Raw genomic sequence first — 19,722 nt, forward strand, 5'->3', positions numbered from 1 at the left:
AATTTTGTATATATAATCTGTAGGGGCGCTATGAGCAAAAATTCAATTTGTTCCATTGAATGGGTGTAGGCCTGTGAGATGTACCACTGAGTCAAATTTGAGCCAAATCGGTGTTCGTATGTCTGAACTGATGCAATTTTCGTGAAGGTAAATTGTAGGGGGCGCTACTGAGCGAAGTGGCAATTTGTTTTGATAAATGGGTGTAGGCCTGGGAGATTGACAACTGATTCAAATTTGAGCCAAATTGGTGTTCGCATGTCTACGTGAAGTAATTTTCGTAAAGGTAACATTGTAGGGGGCGCTATGGCGCCGAATTTAAAATGTTTCTGATAAATGGGTGTAGGCCTGAGAGATAGACGTCTGAGTCAAATTTGAGCCAAATTGGTGTTCGTATGTCCGAACTGAAGCAATTTTAATAAAAAATATTAAAAAATTTTGTAGGGGGCGCTGTATTGCAAAATTTCAGTTTCTTTTAATAAATAGGTGTAGGCCTTTGAGACAGATGTCTGAGTCAAATTTGAGCCAAATCGGTGTTCGTATGTCCGAACTGATGTCATTTTTGTAAATGTACATTTGTAGGGGGCGCTATAGTGCGAAATTTCAATTTCTTTTAATAAATGGGTGTAGGCCTGGGAGATGGACGTCTGAGTCAAATTTCAGCCAAATCGCTGTTTGTATGTCTGAGCTGAAGCAATTTTTATGATGGTAAATTTTCGAAAAAACTTCGCAAAGTTTGCAACCTCGTCACACAAAAACGGTGATGCCGATTCAAAAAATTCGGCTAACTTTTGATGCCCCACTTCTCTAGATACTGTACACCGATTTTGAGCTCATTCGGCCAAATGGCTTAGTTGGAGATAGTTAAAATACAACTTCAGCGAAAACGCTGACTCAGCATTTTGGAAATTTCAATCCAATACGGCCGACTAAGGGTTGGTTTAGGGGCGTGGCCATAATAATATTTTTTGTTTGTCTCCTCATGATGAATCTGTCTACCGATTTTCGTGGCTCTACGACAAACTTTATGTTGGACGCGCTCCCATTGGCGCAATGCATTTCCACTTTTCAAGGGGGCGCTGCCGCAACGTTTCTTTACCGACATCTACGAAATCTATATGTAAATTCAATTTCTCACACTTCTGAATTTTAGGCGAAATTTGGTGAGTTTTCGTAAATGTTCAGAGGGTCAAAATTGAGCTCAAAGCGCAGGAGAAAGAAAAATAAGACAAAAAAAAAAAAAAATAATAAAAATAATAATAATCTGAGCAAGAACAATATAGCCGTTTCTATGACAACCACGTATTTGCCCTTTTTTGAAAGTTCTCGAGGTCCCCCACATGTGTGTGGGGTCAGATGTCACCTGTCGTGCACTTACACACATGTGACTGACCCCGAGTGGGCGTGTCCCATTGACTCCCATTCATTCTGGGCAGGTGTAAATATGCGATTTGTGCACCTGTCATATACATCGTCGGAAAGGTCTCAGTGCCGTGAATGTGAATATGTGTGAGAGTGGCGACAGTGGCGAAAGGCGACCGCGTCACTGGCAATTTCGTCCCCATGCGCCCACTGCAGACTCAATAGGCCCTGCGCCGGCTTTACTCGGCTCGGGCCTAAAAAGTTGTATAAAGTTTTGAGATGAGGGTAAGACAGCCCTGAAAACTGAATCCAGCGTCAGCGTTTGTTGCAGACTTACCAGCGGTAGGTGTGGGTGCTGGGACAGGCCTTCCAGGCGCTGGCAGCCGTAGGCGGCCCCCCCGCACCGCAGACGGACACGGGGCGCTTCAGGCCTCGGCTCAGCCTCCTGAACAGCGGGTGGGGCGTTGTCCAGCTCATGTAGTGGTAGTGTCCGTGGTCGGAAGTGCCTCCAGCGGCACGACTTTATATTCAACAGTATCTGACTGAGGTCCGTGGAAGAGGGACAGGAAGAGGAAACCGAGGAGTTGAAGGAGGAGGAACTTCTGTCCGAGGTATTTGTTTCTGAGGTACTGGCCAACTTGTCGGCGGCCGGCGAGCGGAGAGTCGTAGGAGGAGCCGGAGAGGGAGGAACGGGCAGGTTGAAGGATTCTGGATCCATTGGTGGTAAACGTTGTCGTAGTCTGTGTACGCCCGGGTCCAACAGAACCCTGGGAAACAAAGAACACAAAGAATAGGTCAGCCTCCAAGGATGAACAACCCCCCTCCCCCAAACTACAACTGAACTAAAACAGCAGAACCCTGGGAGACAAAGAGCAGTTCAGCCTCCAAGGATGAACACCCCCCCCCCCCCCAAACTGCAACTGAACTAAACACAGCAAGAACCCTGGGAGACAAAGAGCAGGTCAGCCTCCAAGGATGAACACCCCCCCCCCCCCCAACTGCAAACTGAACTAAACACAGCAGAACCCTGGGAGACAAAGAGCAGGTCAGCCTCCAAGGATGAACACCCCCCCACCCCCCCCACCCCCAAACTACAACTGAACTAAACACAGCAGAACCCTGGGAGACAAAGAGCAGGTCAGCCTCCAAGGATGAACAACCCCCCCCACCCCACACACACAAACTACAACTGAACTAAAATACAGGTTAAAGGTTTTTTAAATAGAAATAAAAATCATACAGTGGAAATCGAAGCCACTCCAAGGAAAACCATCATACTATTAAAAAAAATCCTATACAACAGAAACATTTCATAACCGTTCAACCCAGGCCTTCATTTGTCGTTATGGGGAGGGGACACAACTCCAGTGAACAATATGAAACACAGTAATTGTAAATGAAGAACTATCGTCTGTTTCTAGACCGTTTCAGATGAATAAACTCTCACATCAGTACCCAAAAAATCAAATTTTATCATATTTTTAACAAAATAAGAAGTATAACAATGAAACCAACAAAATCCATGAAAAAAATTCCAGCATGTGTCCACGTGTACTGTGTGTAAACTGTACGATGTCTCATATTTGTGCTTTGCATTATTTTCTGTTCTTCACTGCAGTTTTTGAAGAAAGGGTTTTGTGGTAGCGCTCTAGTTGTACTCTGTACTAGGAGCAGTGGCCTGACGTCCCTAATCATCGAACTTAATTTCGTTTGATGTACTTTGTACTGTCAAATGACAATAAAGGCAATCAATTCAAATATTCATGGATAACTTTGAAATAACTCAGCTTTCTTACATAAATGTTTTAGGTGTTATTGTAGATGAAAAATTGAGTTGGAAATCACATATTGATTTTGTTTGTAAAAAAAATCGAAGTCAATTGGCATTTGGATCAAAGTCTGTTCATTGATAAATCATTCCTGTTTGCTTAATTTATCCTTACATTATTTAGTGCAGTACTGTTTTGGTGCCAACCTGTCCCACTGATCTACAGAAGATTATCCTAATTCTAAAGAAATGTTTCAGAATGATCAGCGTTTCAAACAGACTCCACTCATCTGCTCCTCTATTCCAAAAATTCAAACTTCTGTCAGTTTTTGATGTGAACGTTTACCAGACCTGTGTCTTCATGTCTAAATATGGTCACTTAACTCTATTCTTCCCTAAGTTTTTCAGAATTTCTTTATGTTGTCGTCTAGCTATTCATGAGTATCCTACACCATATGCAGCAAATTTTATCTTCCATACTGCCGAACATCTGTCAGTCAGTATTGTCTGCAATATGATGGACCAAACCTGTGGAATAATCTATGACCGGAACTTCAGTCAACATTTACTTTATCATTATTTAAAAAAGCATCTGAAAAGGACTGGAATTCATGAAAAAAATGTAAGACTGTATATCATTTGATTTGTATCTGATGATTATTACCTCCGCCAGGAGGTATTGGGATCACTTTGCTTTGCGTGTTTGTTTGCTTGTTTGTTATCAACTTCAGTGTAAAACTCTTCCACCCATCTTTCCCAAATCTTCCCCACAGATAGGCCTAGGCCCTGGGACCAACACATTCCATTTTGGTCCCAGTAGGACAAAGTTCAAGGTCACAGCAAGGTCACAACATCTACATTTTTCCATCTGTCATCGAGACATTTTCCAAAATTCATCCAAAATTCCAAACGACTCCGATTCTCCTCCAATTGGATCCACCTGTAGCTTAGAACAATCTCTTGTATCTGGAACTAAATTGTCCACATCCACTGTGGAATGTGGACTCTGTGGACATTTACATTTAACATTGAAAATCCCATTTACCACACATTTAAATTAGAACTCAACTAATATTGAGGTGAATTGATTCTAATTTGACACTCACATGATTGTAACCAAGTAGGGATGCACCAATACGAGTATCGGCACCGGCTCCGATACTCAGTGTGTGGTACTCGTACTCGTAAAAGATATCCGATACAAATGCACTGATACCACTTAACGCTGTGTGACATTCACAGTTCAGTGCAGCAGGTACCGGCTGTGGAATAATGTGTGTTGAGTGTGAAGAGTGTGGAGATTTTTCAAAATAAATGACGGTGATAAAAGTAACGCTGACTGACAGTAACGTTAAAGACACAGACAGATACGGATGCAGCGTTCTGTCCGTCCTCTGCGTACATTCCATCTGTTTACCAGGTGCTGGTGGATGCGTAAACAGAATGAGAATACCAGCGGGAGTTCGGAGCGGTGCGGACCGCCACCAGCGGAACTGAAAATGAAACTGATTGCTCATTTGTCTTTTCCTCTTCCTGCTGAAGCTAAACTTTTAAACCCTTACCAGAGAAAACGCTGCAACATTAGTATCACATTAGTGTTGCCTCTGTCGTCTCCATGTTTGTTATTACTGACTTTCTTCTTCTTCTCAAAAAAACGTTACTCTTCTTTGCAGTATTTGTCCAGTATGGTTAATTCAGAGCGGCGCCCACTGGTGGATTAATTGACAAACGCTCATTCCAACACATTAAATGTCAGTAGCAGCACTTTGTTCCAGTCAGACTAATGACAACGACAATAAAGCACATTTACAAAAGGAACGAACAACTGGAATGGGATTATTAAGGACTCGTACCAGTACGTCGGTATTGGCAAGTACTCAAATGTAAGTACTCGTACTTGGTCTGGAAAAAAGTGGTATCAGTGCATCCCTAGTACCAAGCTTCAACTTTTTCTGCTGTATGGAACAACCTGGAAACTGGTGAATTTCAACAGAAATAGTCGATCCACACATGCACACCGTTCAGGGTGCCTGGTGGAGGTTTGCGTTCTCTGAACACTTGTTTGTAATGTGACTTGCATTTTTTTTGTTTTTAGTTTAGTTTATTAATTCAGTTATATTATATTTTTAATTCTTTTTTCTGTTTTTTTCCTGTGTGTTATTCATTTTGGTGGAGGTATTCATATAAGCCTTTTTTTGTCTTCTAACCGCTACTGCACAATGATGTTACTTGTTTGAATGTTGTTGTTTTTTTATTTTCTCTTGCTGTTTTATGATGTGCAAATAAATAAATAAAAAAATAAAAGTAATGAACGCACCTGCCGCCCCGTCCGACCCTCGTCTGGCCATGCCCAGGCAGCGCCGCGGCACAGTGAGCGTAGTGATGCTGTAGCGGTAGTGGGCCTGGCCAAACCCCGTCCACAGGGCCCAGACCACGGCCAGCTGCCCACACGGGTCCTGAACAAGCCTGGACACACAGGACGACCAGGGCTTTAGCTGAGGTCACAAACAAGACTCACGAAAGCTGTGGCCTAAACTAAACACAGGAACGTACGTGTCCAAAGGAAAACCACCCATCAGCATACTTTACTAACCCCCAGGGGGATATTATCAGGTGTTACAGTCACTGCATTCAAGTAGAATAAAAGTAGCAGCAAAGAGATTATCAACACAACTTCCTGTCATATGTTCAGGCCATATTTTGTGAGAACCAACACAGACCTCCCAACCCTTTCAGGACCTCCCACCTTTAGACAACACTGTGTATTACACAGTGTACAGTGTGACTCATCGGGTACAGACTAGGGTTTGGAATCTTAGTTGTAAGGCCGATACGATACACATCTGCATTAGGGACAGATCCATATGAAAATTTCAAATCACGGTTATTGTGACCAAAATTATCACAGTTATTCTCACGGTATTGTTGAAATGTGCACAAAATGTTCAAAAAGTAATGATATACACACTGAAGTAATATAACCAAGTTGTATTTTTGAAAATAAATAAATAAATAAAATAACAGGTACAATGTACTTTCTGTGGCAGAAACATTCAAATATTAACATGTAAACATCAAAACATACAGATGTTCATTAAAAATGGAACCGTATGGACACTGTTTGACCATTTCCAGATCAAGTTTGAGTTGAAAGTGCAGTAATCAAACACGGTTATCACGATAATTAAAATTTAAATGGTAATACTAACCGTTGGGAATTTTACCCGCAGTTTATTGTTATACCGGTAATCATTACATCCCTAATCTCCATACTGATTAGGGATGTAATGATATGAAAATTTCATATCACGGTTATTGTGACGAAAATTAATCACGGTTATCATTATTATCGCAGTAATTGTTGAAATGCTCTCAAAATGTTCAGAAGTACTAATCCACACTGAAATAATTTAACCAGTTGGTATTTTGAAAAAACAACAAAAAAAAACCCCAAATAAATAGTCATAATGTACTTTCTGTGGCAGAAACATGTCAAATATTAACATGTAAACATCAAACATACAGATGTTCATTAAAAATGGAATCTTATTGAAAAACAACATGTCAAGATCCCTTACAAAGCATGCCCTTTCTAGATGCACCCACTGGAGAGTTGTCCGACTGGACCAGGTCACTTGTAAAATATGGAAGTAAAATAAAGTGTGTGTTTAAGCTCCAAAGTTAATTTCACCTTTGATAAATATTGGCTACATGAAGTCTTTACACCCAATAATCTAGACAACAGCTTTAAAAAATGGTCAGAAAAGGGATTGATTTACTTGCATCAGCTGTTGAGGGTGGGATATTTAAGACATTTGAGCAGTTGAAAGATGACTTTGATCTCCCCAGTTCAAATTTTTTTTAGGTATTTGCAACTTAGAACTTTTCTGATGACGCCAAGGAATGGGGATAAATTCGCAAAACCTACACCCCTAGAAAAGTATCTGATAAGAGTTACAAACTGGTGATGGAGAAAAGAAAGTAATTTCTAAATTGTACAATTATTTTCTTATTTATGAATCAAATAACTCCTCGCAGATAGGGGGAGATGGAGGCAGAGGCGAACATGGACATATCTGAGGATGACTGGCACAATGTATGTACAGAGGCACATCTGGTTACGAATTCTAATACATGGAGGGAATTCAAATGGAAAATAATCATTAGATATTTCAGAACACCAGAAATAATGTCTAAGATGGATCCCCAACATCCCAGTTCATGCTGGAGGAACTGCGGAGCCCATAGAGCTAATCACACTCATATATTTGGGTTGTCCTAAGTTAAGTGTGTTTTGGAGGAGGTGTTTCAATGCCGTGAAGGAGGTTTTTAAAATGAACATCCCACAAAGCGTCACAGTGGCAGTTTTGGGAGTAATACCTGAAGGTCTGGGATAGAAAAGCAGATAAATACCTTTTGAATATATTATTCACCACTGCCTTAAGTCTATAACCATCAGCTGGATGAAACCAGAACCTCCCTCATATAATACATGGATTCAAAAAGTTGGGATATTTACCAATGGAGCAGATCACACACTTGCTCCGGCTTCAGAAAACCATATTTACTAAAAGATGGGAACCTATGTTACCTTTACTACTGCAATAATATTTACTGGTGATGCAAGAATACTCCATGGTTATCAAAGTGCTGTCAATCTACCTCTGACGAAGATTTATATCTACAGCCATTTTATTTTTATTTTTTAATTTTTGAAGTGAACATTGTTTGCTATAATTGTTACTGCTTTCTTAAATTTCATTATATGTGTCTGTGGAGGTGTATGAAATATATTTGCAGCTGTGTAGGGGGGAAAAGAAATTAATTTAACTGTATAATTGAATGTATAATTGTACTGTACTGAAAAAAAGAGAAAATTTAATAAAAATTAAGTTAAAAAAAAAAAAAAAGGAATCTTATGGCCATTGGTTTACCATTTTCCAGATCAAGTTTGAGTTATTTTAGGTTCTTTTTCATAGCTAGATAAATAGATAGATAGTCTCTCTCTCTCTCTCTCTGTCTTTCAAACTGCGGTAATCAAACACGGTAGCATGTAACTACAATTTAAATGGTAATACTAACCATCTGGAATTTTACAGCGGTTTATCATTAGACCGGTAATCGTTACATCCCTAATACTGATATATTAACCTCCTCAGACCCAGGAATGTCATCAAAGTACCAGCTGTTTTTTGTTTTTATTAAAACAGTGCCTATATTGGAAACATTATGACGCAACAGCTTTTTCAGATTTTTAAAAAACAGTTTTTAAAATTGTATGGAATGTCCTTTGTGGTGGACAGTTTTCTTTTCTTTTTTTTGTATAAAATTGTGAAACTCTTGTCCTCAAATGTGGACAGAAAAACCCATAGCTGGGTCTGAGGAGGTTAAAGATAAGTGCGTGGCATCTCGCAATACAATTCACACCCGAATCATGATACAGAGCGATTAAGGCTGTTCTGATTCAACACATTCATTCTGGTAAATAAATTAAAAAATGCAGTGCAATTCAATGAGATTGATTATTTATTTAACAAATAAAACCACATGTGGTCACCTCCCTTCTGTGTCTGTCAGATACAGACATTACAGTATTCGTCAGCGGCGCTCGTGCCACAGTGTGTGGGCGGAGCTCATACTGTAGTGTACAGTGTACACATCTGCAGCGCACGTTAATGTGGGTCGGGTCAAAAGAAAAACTGTACCTAATTAAATGATAACACTTTAAATGCAAGTAAAAATATATTCAACTGAACAGATTGAATTGTATCGGTACAAACATTCAATAACTGATGTGTCGCAATATCATTCCAAACTTTTCATTCACTCACAGCTTCTCTACCGGTGCACTGGGATTGTGCATGCGCTAGGGATGTGATGATTAACGGTATAAGGATAAACCGTGGTAGAATTCCTGATGGTTATTATTACTGTTTAAATTCTAATTATGATAACCGTGTTTTATTACCACACTGAGAGAGAGATAGAGAGAGAGAGAGAGAGAGAGAGAGAGAGAGAGAGAGAGAGAGAGAGAGAGAGAGGAGAGAGAGAGAGAGAGAGAGAGAGAGGAGAGAGAGAGAGATAGAGAGAGAGAGAGAGAGAGAGAGAGATAGAGAGAGAGATAGAGAGAGAGAGAGAGAGAGAGAGAGAGAGAGAGAGAGAGAGAGAGAGAGAGAGACCCTAAAACAACTCAAACTCGATCTGGAAAATGGTCAAACAATGTCCATAAGGTTCCATCTTTAATGCACATGTATATCTTTGATGTTTACATATTAATATTTAAATATTTCTGCCACAGAAAGTATATTGTGCCTATTATTTTTTTTTTTTTTTTCAAAATACAACTTGGTTAAATTATTTCATTGTGTGTATCAGTACTTTTTGAATATATTTCTGCCACAGAAAGTATATTGTGCCTATAATTTTTTTTTTTTTTCAAAATACAACTTGGTTAAATTTCATTGTGTGTATCAGTACTTTTTGAATATATTTCTGCCACAGAAAGTATATTGTCCTATTATTTTTTTTTTTTTTTCAAAATACAACTTGGTTAATTATTTCATTGTGTGTATCAGTACTTTTTGAACACTTGGAGCACATTTCAATAATACCGCGATAATAATGATAACCGTGACAATTCTGGTCACAATAACTGATATGAAATTTTCAAATCATTCCATCCCTGGCACGTGCGTATTGGAGAATCTTTCCATCCCTAGTCCGGACCCACAGGGGTGACCTCCTTCCTTTGCTGTTGGAGTTCTGAATCTCTGACGTGCAGATGTTGTCATGTTTGGTTCTGAAGCTCTGGTCTGGCGTGGTGGTACTTACAGCGTAGTACTGGCAGCCCGCCTTCCTGCGAAAGGCGTAGGCACCATCCGGGTCGTTCTCCTCCTCTGCTTCTGATGAGCCTGAGTGCAGCTGTGGACGCAAGAGGTCAGAGGTCAAGCTGAGGTCAGAGGTCATGCTGAGGTCAGTGGAGGAGCAGGATTTAGAACAGTGAGGGGAGAGTCAACACCAAACACACCCAGGAAGAGACAAATGTGGGCCTTTTTTACATTAATAACTGTCTGGATTGGAAGCAGCAGAACACAACGGGTTTTATGATGGGAATGTCCGTTGCAGTGGATGTTTTTTTTTTTTTTTTCTTAACCCTTTAAAGCCTAAAATGGTCCACCTGAACTTTTTTTCATTTGACAAACTAAAGAGGTTAGAAAATATGCTGTGAGTGAGTCCGTTTGCAGATTTTTCCCCAGATCTTTCAAAATCTAGCAGTCATTTACAATTCACTGCATGTTCTAATTCTGCTAAAATGGCTTCTTCTCCAGCTTCTACTACAGGTGTGAGTGAAATGGCCATAATGACTCAATAAAACCTCAGGTGTCAGAAACCGCTGGAATGTTTCCGACGGTACAGACAGTGAAAGGGTTACAGCTGTCCAAACTGCATATGCACTGGTCTGATGTTAAAAGTTACAGTAAAGCTGTGAAACTCTGGTCTCCTATACTGGACAAAAACCTACATCTGGGTCTCAGGAGGTTAAGCTAGTCCCACCAGAACGTCCTGTCCACTGTCTGCTCTGTGTGTTGAATTCAACTCAATGAAATGCTGCCTTCACTGCGGCTGCTCGAGGAAGAGGATGTGTCCATGGCAACAAGGCCTAACAGAGTCACAGACGTACAGCGTGTTTTCATGTTCCCATTCGGTTCCTATTAGCAGTAAACATATTCAAGGTCTGTGGAGCTTTCAGAAAATTACATTCAAGACCTTTATTATGAATGTGACCTGTTACACATCTAACTGCTGGGCTTTGTTTGACAGACTTTCATCAGATATGAAGACAAACAAGTGCTGAACTTCTGATGAGGTCGATCTACAGCAGGACTCTCAAACTCCTATTCTTTCAGGTTCCACATTCAGCCCGATTTGATCTGCAGTGGGTCGGACCAGTAAAATAAGAACAGAATAACCTATAAGTAATGACAACTGACAATGTTTGTCTGTCTTTTAGTGCAAAAAAAAACCCATTAAATGATGAAAGTATTTACTTTTATAAACTATCCAAACAAAAAAATGTAAATAACCTGAAAAAAAAATGAAATTTGTAGTGTAATTTTATCAGTCTTCTTCCTCCACTTCTCATTAGTCCATGTGCATTCTGGATCAGATCTCCAAAGACACTAAACACTGAGGAACAGGAAGAAAAGAGTTCAAACTGGACTGAATTTAATACAGACATTTCAGGTTGGGCACATTTGTTCAGGTTAGTCACATTTTATTGGTACAGGAGAGTTCGGAAATGGAAATATTTTCAGAATTTAATGTGATTTTTTGCACTAAAACAAAGAAAATATTTGAAGTTGCCATTATTTATAGACATAATGTAATATTTTTTTCCCCATCAAACCCAGTAGTAAATCTGCAGTCCTTCTTTTGTGTGGGTTCTCCTGCTGTTATTATTTGACTGTAGATCAGATTGGTCTGGATGTGGAACCCACACTAAAATGAGTTCCACAGCCTTGAATGTGGAATTTGTACACTTTGTAAATTCATCCCAGGGGTCGGATTGGAACCTTTGGGGGGACGCATTTGGGCCCCGGGCCGCATGTTTGACAGCCCTGCTCTACATCAGACGTGTCAGACAGTGTAATGTGGTTTTACAGTCAGAACATGGTCGTGTCAATGCCAGACTGACTGCTATAAAACACCTTTCATGTACTTAGGTTGATATTAGCCTGTCAGGACTGTATTTAAGACTCAGATGAGAGGGCTTTGACTCTCATGGATCTGCAGAGGTTCAGTATTCCTCCTGTACCAGGTTTCCTGAGGTGGGGGGGCCACTGAACCCCCCCCCCCCCCCGGCAGCTCAACATCATTTAGACTGATGTGCATCAAGCTCCGTTCATACCTGGGAGAAGGGCTCGTCGTCCGAGCTGGGGAAGTCGTACTGGTTGAGGTCCTTGGCGTTGAACACAGCAGGACCGGCGTGGTGGGGGGCCCCCGCCGACAGAGGCAGGACCTTCTGCTTCTTTTCGTACTTCCTCTTCTGTCGGGGTATTTCGGCCTTTTCGGGCTGGAGGGGCAGAAAGATACTTATTGAAACACCTCAGAGTTCATACAGCGTCACAGTTAGAGCCAGTGAAGACTTTTCAGAACTCTATTGAAGACAAAGAACTAAAACTCTCAAAAACTCAAGGTTATTTGCAACACAACCTTGTAAACGCCTCGTGGCACCCAAGTAGTAATTTTATCACAACAAATAAATAACCCTTTGGTGTGCCGCATGTTTGACACTTGTGACATAGATGTTCATAAAAATTCAGAGTAAATTTAAGGGTTTTTATATCAGAACAGAAAAGATTCAAGATAATGCACTTTTTCAGCTAAATGTAAAATTAACTAAAGGTAAAAAGAGCATCTCCTGTCATCCACTGTCATTTGTCTACAGGTTTTACAGGTGACTGGACGCTGCAGAACATGATGACGCGTCCATGTTAGCTCTGAATGGGTCATATCTGAGGCCAGTGAAATGTTGAGAAACTGCATTTTATTACGTAAAAATAATGATCATGTATTAAGAGGATTAAGGGTTCAAAGGTTATTACACATTTTAGATCAGTAGATCACTAAATGTGGAAATTAAAAATACACTGAACAAAAATATAAACGCACCACTTTTGTTTTGCTCCCATTTTTCATGAGCTGAACTCAAAGATCTAAAACTTTTTCTGTGTACACACAAGGTTTATTTCTCTCAAATATTGTTCACAAATCTGTCTAAATTTGTGTTAGTGAACACTTCTTTGCTGAGATAATCCATCCACCTCACAGGTGTGGCAGATCAAGATGCTGATTAGACAGCAGGATTATTGCACAGGTGTGCCTTAGGCTGGCCGCAAAAGGCCACTCCAAAATGTGCAGTTTTATCACACAGCACAATACCACAGATGTCACAAGTTTTGAGGGAATATGCACTGGTCATGTGACTTCAGGAATCTCCACCAGAGCTTTTGCCTGTGAATTGAATGTTCATTTCTCTACCATAAGCCATCTCCAAAGCTGTTTCAGAGAATTCATGAAGAAGACTGTGTGAGGAAAATGGTGGTCACACCAAATACTGACTGGTTTTCTGACCCCCCTGGACCACCCAATACAGTAAAAGTGCACATTTTAGAGTGGCCTTTTATTGTGGCCAGCCTAAGTCACACCAGTGCAATAATCCTGCTGTCTAATCAGCATCTGGATCTGCCACACCTGTGAGGTGGATGGATTATCTCAGCAAAGGACAAAGGAGAAGTGCTCACTAACACAGATTTAGACAAATTTATGAACAATATTTGAGAGAAAGAGGCCTTTTGTGTACATAGAAAAAGTTTTAGATCTTTGAGTTCAGCTCATGAAAAATGGGAGCAAAAACAAAAGTGGTGCGTTTATGTTTTTGTTCAGTGTATTTCAAACTTTAAAAAGGCTGCAAAAAAAGGACTCAAGTCTATTTGCCATGTTGGCATTTATACTTGAAAGACAGATTTCAAACCAGTGAGGCCTAATTAACCCTTTCATGCACAGTGGTCTCTACAGTAGACAGTTATTCTACTTGTATATTCCTGGGTTTTGTTGTTTCTGTTCCATATCAGCCACATTGGACACTTATGCATCATCCCATTCACTGACATTCATACCATTACTGTAACTTTGCTGTTCTTCATAAATCTGATCTGCAGTAATATGTTTGAGCGTAATTGTAATTAGACTGTAATTAACAGTTTTCTTAAACAAAAAGCGTTTTTTTTAAATTATCTCCATGAAGTGAATAATAACTAGTATTAGAGTGTGAGAAAATGTGAGAAAACATCAGATTAGCAGCATTAAACATGTCTTTATTTCATAGTTCTACTATCACTTTCTAATGATGGGTTTAAATACATGTTTCTTTGCTTCAAAAATTAAACAAATGATGTCCAGCTGAGTGGACATTTTTGTAACTCCATAAAAAAAATAGGTTCGTTAAAAAAACAATTCAATCACATTGTGTTTTTTTCAAGCCTAAAGAGGAATAAAAACACTTAGGAAAAAAAAAAAATCTTGAATAAGGTTCTCATAATTCATGCATCAAAGGGTTCAGTGCATTCACTGCTTAAAAGGGACTGTGTTAAAGGTGGTCTTTTGAAAGCTCTAAGACACAGATGTCCTTGAACAAACTTTCATCTTAAATGCATGTAAAATATTCCCAAAATTACCATTTCAAAAAGTATTTTCAGTTTCTTGGCGGATTTTAAAGATCTTATTAGTGCTCATATACGTTTATCGAGGGTGAATGCCATCATTTAGTCAATAATGTGGCACTTTTCGATTTACATTAGGACAAAGAAAACCAGCTCAGAGTAAAATCTCAGATTGTAGAGCAGTGATCCAGATGACCCCAACAGGCTTTACCTTGGACTTGTAGTCCTTGACGTCCATGTGGTCCTGGTGTCGGTACTGGTTCGTGAGGGGGACCAGGGGAATGATCTGGGGCCTCACCAGGGCCCGTTCAGCCAGGACCTCTGCCATCACCTCACCGCCAAAGTCTGACATGGCATTTCTGAGGAGAACAGAGGGAGAGCACCATTACAGACACGCCTCCGTCTTCACACCGAACAGAAAAGCAGCACCAGCGTCCGGATGGGCCGTGTGTGTGTGTGTCTCACTCACCTCTTCTCAAAGATCTCCAGTGTCAGATGCAGCAGCTCTCTCTTGCTCTTCTCCCTCCTCTTGACCATTTCCAGGATGGTGACGGCTCGGCTCAGATCCCTGCGCAGCTTCAGCATCTTCTCGTAGGACGCCTCGTCATTCTTACGATTCTAATTTCAGAAAAAAGAAAACGTCAGAGTCAAACTTTCAAATATCCATCCAAAAACTATTTTAGGGACAAGACTTCACTGCCTCTGGGAATGTGAAAAGATTCAACAGTTTTGGTAAACCATATGTGTTGAGTTTAGTGTGGTCATTAAGCGCCAGTTACAGTCTAATCCATTATTGTGTCTATTGGGATGTAACCCAGAATCACTGAGAACATATAAGTATACTGTTCAGTTTTTGTTTATGTTGGGCCAAAAGGCTGTTCTGACCAAACGAGTTAGAGAAGAACCTCCTTCAGTACATCTGTGGAAGTCTTTGATATCAGACTGTATTTCTCTGGAAAGACTTAAGATTTTATATTAATGATCAGAAGGACATCTTTACAACACAGTTTGGAAAAGTGTTGGAATATCTGGGAACTCAGACCGCAACTACCTGAAATAGACTTACTACAGACTTTTGAGATCATCACTGTGGACATATCTGCTACACATTTCATAACACCTGCATGAACTACACTGGACTGTATAATTTTGAAAATGTTCAATAAAAACAATGTTAACAAAAAAAAAAAAAAAAAAAAATTATATATATATATATATATATATATAGATATATATATATATATATAGAGAGAGAGAGATAGATAGATATATATAGATATAGATATCCATCCAGTCACTGAACCAGAGCTGCTTGTGACTGAATATATAATGATCAGGAATTCTAAAACTAATCTCTACAGTTACATGAGCTATGTCTACATCCAATACACATGAATTTATGTTGATAAAATCTGTTCAAATCAACATGTGTCAGGTTTGGATGCACATGCACTATTACAAAAACTGCACCCGCATAGAATCACAGAGGATACTCAGATCTAGGGTGGAACCATATGGAAATTTCACATCACAGTTATTGTGACCAAAATTATCACAGTTATCATTATTATCATAGTATTTATACTTATACACACACTGAAATAATGTAACCAAGTTGTATTTTGAAAAAAAAAAAAAAAAAAAACTAAACAAAAAAACAAACAAAAAAAATTACAGGCACAATGTACGTTCTGTTGCAGAAACATTCAAATATTAACATGTAAACATCAAACACACAAATGTGTATTAAAGATGGAACCGTATGGAAACTGTTTGACCATTTTACATACCAAATTTGAGTTTTAGTTTCTTTTTCAGAGAGAGAGCAACTGAGAGAAAGATGGGGGGGTGGGGGTGGAATTTGGTTTATATATTTTGACAGAAAAATAAAAATGCCTTGAAATTCAATTTTAATTCTTGTATTTTAAAGCAAAAAAATCCATTAATCATTAGTTTTTATTTTGTTCCAGAGAGAGAGAGAGAGAGAGAGAGAGAGAGAGAGAGAGAGAGAGAGAGAGAGAGAGAGAGAGAGAGAGAGAGAGAGAGAGAGAGAGAGAGAGAGAGAGAGAGAGAGAGAGAGAGAGAGAGAGAGATGATTTTCCAGTAAATGTGCAGTACCGTTAGTTTTCAAAGTGTGGTAATCAAACACGGTTATCATGATAATTACAATTTCAACGGTAATACTGTCAGGAATTTTACAGCGGTTTATCATTATTATACCGGTAATGGTTCCATCCCTACTCAGATGATAACCTTGGCATTACTGGTATATTCTTCCAGTGTCCACTTGGTGGCAGGGTCATCCATCACATGGGGTTACACAGTGTCATGTATTTCCAGCCTTCACTGGATCCAGGGGACACCATCAGCCACTCAAATACACAGCTGGATGGCTTTGTCTTCATGTCACTATCGCACAATTAATTATTTTTAACAATTTCTAACTGTTGTCATATTTTACATGTCTAAACTTTTAGTCATGTCAGAGGTATTCTGTATCAGAGCATGAGATAAATGAGGAAGAAGTGCAAAGGAAAGAACGGTCTGAGGAACTGTCCCTTCATTCAATCCACCATAAGGACAGTCCTACTGAGCACCGTCCACACATACATGGACTGACACTGATGGAGACCAGGGCTCACTAACTCATTCTGTTTTAGTGCAAAAAAATCACATTAAATTATGAAAATATTTCCATTTCCAAACTCTCCTGTACCAATAAAATGTGAATAACCTGAACAAATGTGTCCAACCTGAAATGTCTGTATTAAATTCAGTCCAGTCTGAACTCTTTTCTTCCTGTTCCTCAGTGTTTAGTGTCTTTGTAGATCTGATCCAGAATGCACATGGACTAATGAGAAGTTGATCCATAATATTGTTAAAATTGCACAGATTTTTCTGAAGAAATTTCAGTTTTCAGATTATTTACATTTTTTTTGGGATAGCTTATAAAAGTAAGTATTTTCGTCATTTAATGGGGTTTTTTTTGCACTAAAACAAAGACAAAAATTTGCAGTTGTCATTATTTATAAGTTATTCTGTTATTATTTTACTGGTTCGGCCCACTGCAGATCAAATCAGACTGAATGTAGAACCTGAAAGAACAGGAGTTTGAGAGCCCTGGATTAATACTATTGTATTAAAGCTGCACCTTTGACGCCATTACAACTGATATGCACAGATAATTTTTCCTTCATGACTTCAACTGTAACAGACGAGCCTCAGTGGAGTTTCGATATGACCTCAACACATGAACCTGAGTTTGTTCAAGCTCCGTCAGAAACCTGTTCGTGCTGACCACTAGGGGTGTAAGAAAATATTGGTTCTGCAATATATCACGATATTTAATCTAACAATACTGTATCGATATTAAAAAGTACTGTATCGATTTTTTTAGGTCTTTATTCAAATGCAGATATGGTGGAGGTTCATTTTTATTTTTCTTTATTGTTTATATCTTACTTATCATTTAACACTGTTTTATTAAATAATGGTTATTTGAATCATCCTAAAAGCACTTTTTTCTGTCTGAGAGGCAGATGTTCGTTCTTTTGTTGGGATTGAACTCAAATCCTGTTCTGATGTTAGTTGTGAACTAATAGAATCTGAATGTTTGAACAGGATCTGAAACTGGAATGTCTGTAAAACAGAATTTCAGTTTGAACACAGTTTGAACATTTGGTGATATAACTTTAGATCCTGTTGGGATCAAATAAAAATGTGTTTAGTACTTGTGCAGATTTCTGCTGCAATTCAGTTCTTCAAGGAAATAATCAGTTTTAAAAAAGAAACAAAAGCAATAAAAAAAATTGCCTTTTTAACAGTATCATGATATATCATATTGTGATTTGTATCGTATCTCCAGATTCTTGCCGATACACAGCCCTACTGACCACAGCCACACACAGTCCGTCCTGCTGACCACTGACCTTCCTGGTCTGCATCTTCTCTGTGCGCCGTCGAAAGGCCACGTAGGGGTCACTGGTGCTGGAGCCGTCCCGTTTCTCCTGCTTGACGTTGGGGATGAGTGAGTTGGCTTTGCTGTTTTTCCTCTTGCGGCTCCAGTAGTCGAACACCTCCTTGATGAGCTCGTCGTCTTCTTTGAGCAGCAGTTTGGCCTCGGGAAGGCTCACCAGCTGAGATGTACACAACACACCAGTTACAAAACAGATGCACTTAGAGCCTGAAACACACCGTCAAATCTGTGTGGGCGACAAAAGCGCCAGCGTTTTAACAAAATACTGGTTTTTGTTGGTTTATTCGTTTCAAATTTAAAACCAAAAACTAAGAACTAGAGATGTAACAATATGAAAATTTCACATCACGGTTACTGTGACCAAAATTATCACAGTTATCATTATTATCATGGTATTATTGAAATTGTGCTCAAAATGTTCAAAAAGTACTAATACACACACTGAAATAATTTAACCAAGTTGTATTTGAAAAAACAAACAAACAAACAAACAAACAAATAAAATAACTGGCACAATGTCCCTTCTGTGTCAGAAACATTCCAATATTAACCCTTAGTGGTCTGAGCCTATTTTGTCTGTTTTTCAGTCCTTTTGATTTTGCCTTTATATACTATAGAAACAAATGTTTACTATACCCATGTTTGGGATCTGTTTTTTCAGCACAACTTCATCTATATCATCGGTCTATTATTTTTTTCACTTTAACCTACTATAAAAACATAAAAGGACAGAAAACACACAAAAATATATAAAATCCGATTTAAAAAATTTATATAATTTATTGCATAATTAACACACAGATGCTTAACGAACCTTTTCACAGACTTTAAAAGGGAATATTGGTTCCAAATATTAGGTACAGAAAATTAAAATTGTAATAAATTCAAACTATACTCAAATATTTGACATAAAAGCAGACCTTTACATAGGGTTTTTTCCCCTAAAAGTGCGGTAATCAAACACGGTTATCATGAGAATTAGAATTTAAATGGTAATACTAACATCTGCAATTTTACCGCTATTTATCATTATACTGGTAATGGGTATATCCCTACTAAGAAAGAAAAAAAAAAAACGTTCGAAAAGGAGCAGGATAAAGTGTAACTTACATCCTCCCACCCCCTTACCCCATCTTTTTCCACTGGACAGAGTCCCATGTCAGCGTCACAAAATAACTGCCAAATATTACACGTATAAAAAAAATTAAGATTTGTCCACACCTTGTATATCCTAGTTCATTATTCATAATCATATAATATAATACCCATTATATACATTATATAATGCTATAACACCATTATAAAATAATTATGTTTACCAGCTCATTAATGGTCAGTTCAGGTTAAGATTATAACCATTACCGGTATAATGATAAACCGCAGTAAAATTGCCGACG

At 38.9% G+C, this 19,722-nt stretch overlaps 1 pseudogene; it reads right to left on the reverse strand.

Moving 5' to 3' along the window:
• Positions 1 to 19,722, reverse strand: part of LOC115416286 (enhancer of polycomb homolog 1-like) — a 71,088-nt pseudogene that overhangs the window by 13,306 nt on the left and 38,060 nt on the right.

The sequence above is a fragment of the Sphaeramia orbicularis genome, unplaced genomic scaffold, assembly GCF_902148855.1.
Source record: "Sphaeramia orbicularis unplaced genomic scaffold, fSphaOr1.1, whole genome shotgun sequence".
Classification (NCBI taxonomy): domain Eukaryota; kingdom Metazoa; phylum Chordata; class Actinopteri; order Kurtiformes; family Apogonidae; genus Sphaeramia; species Sphaeramia orbicularis.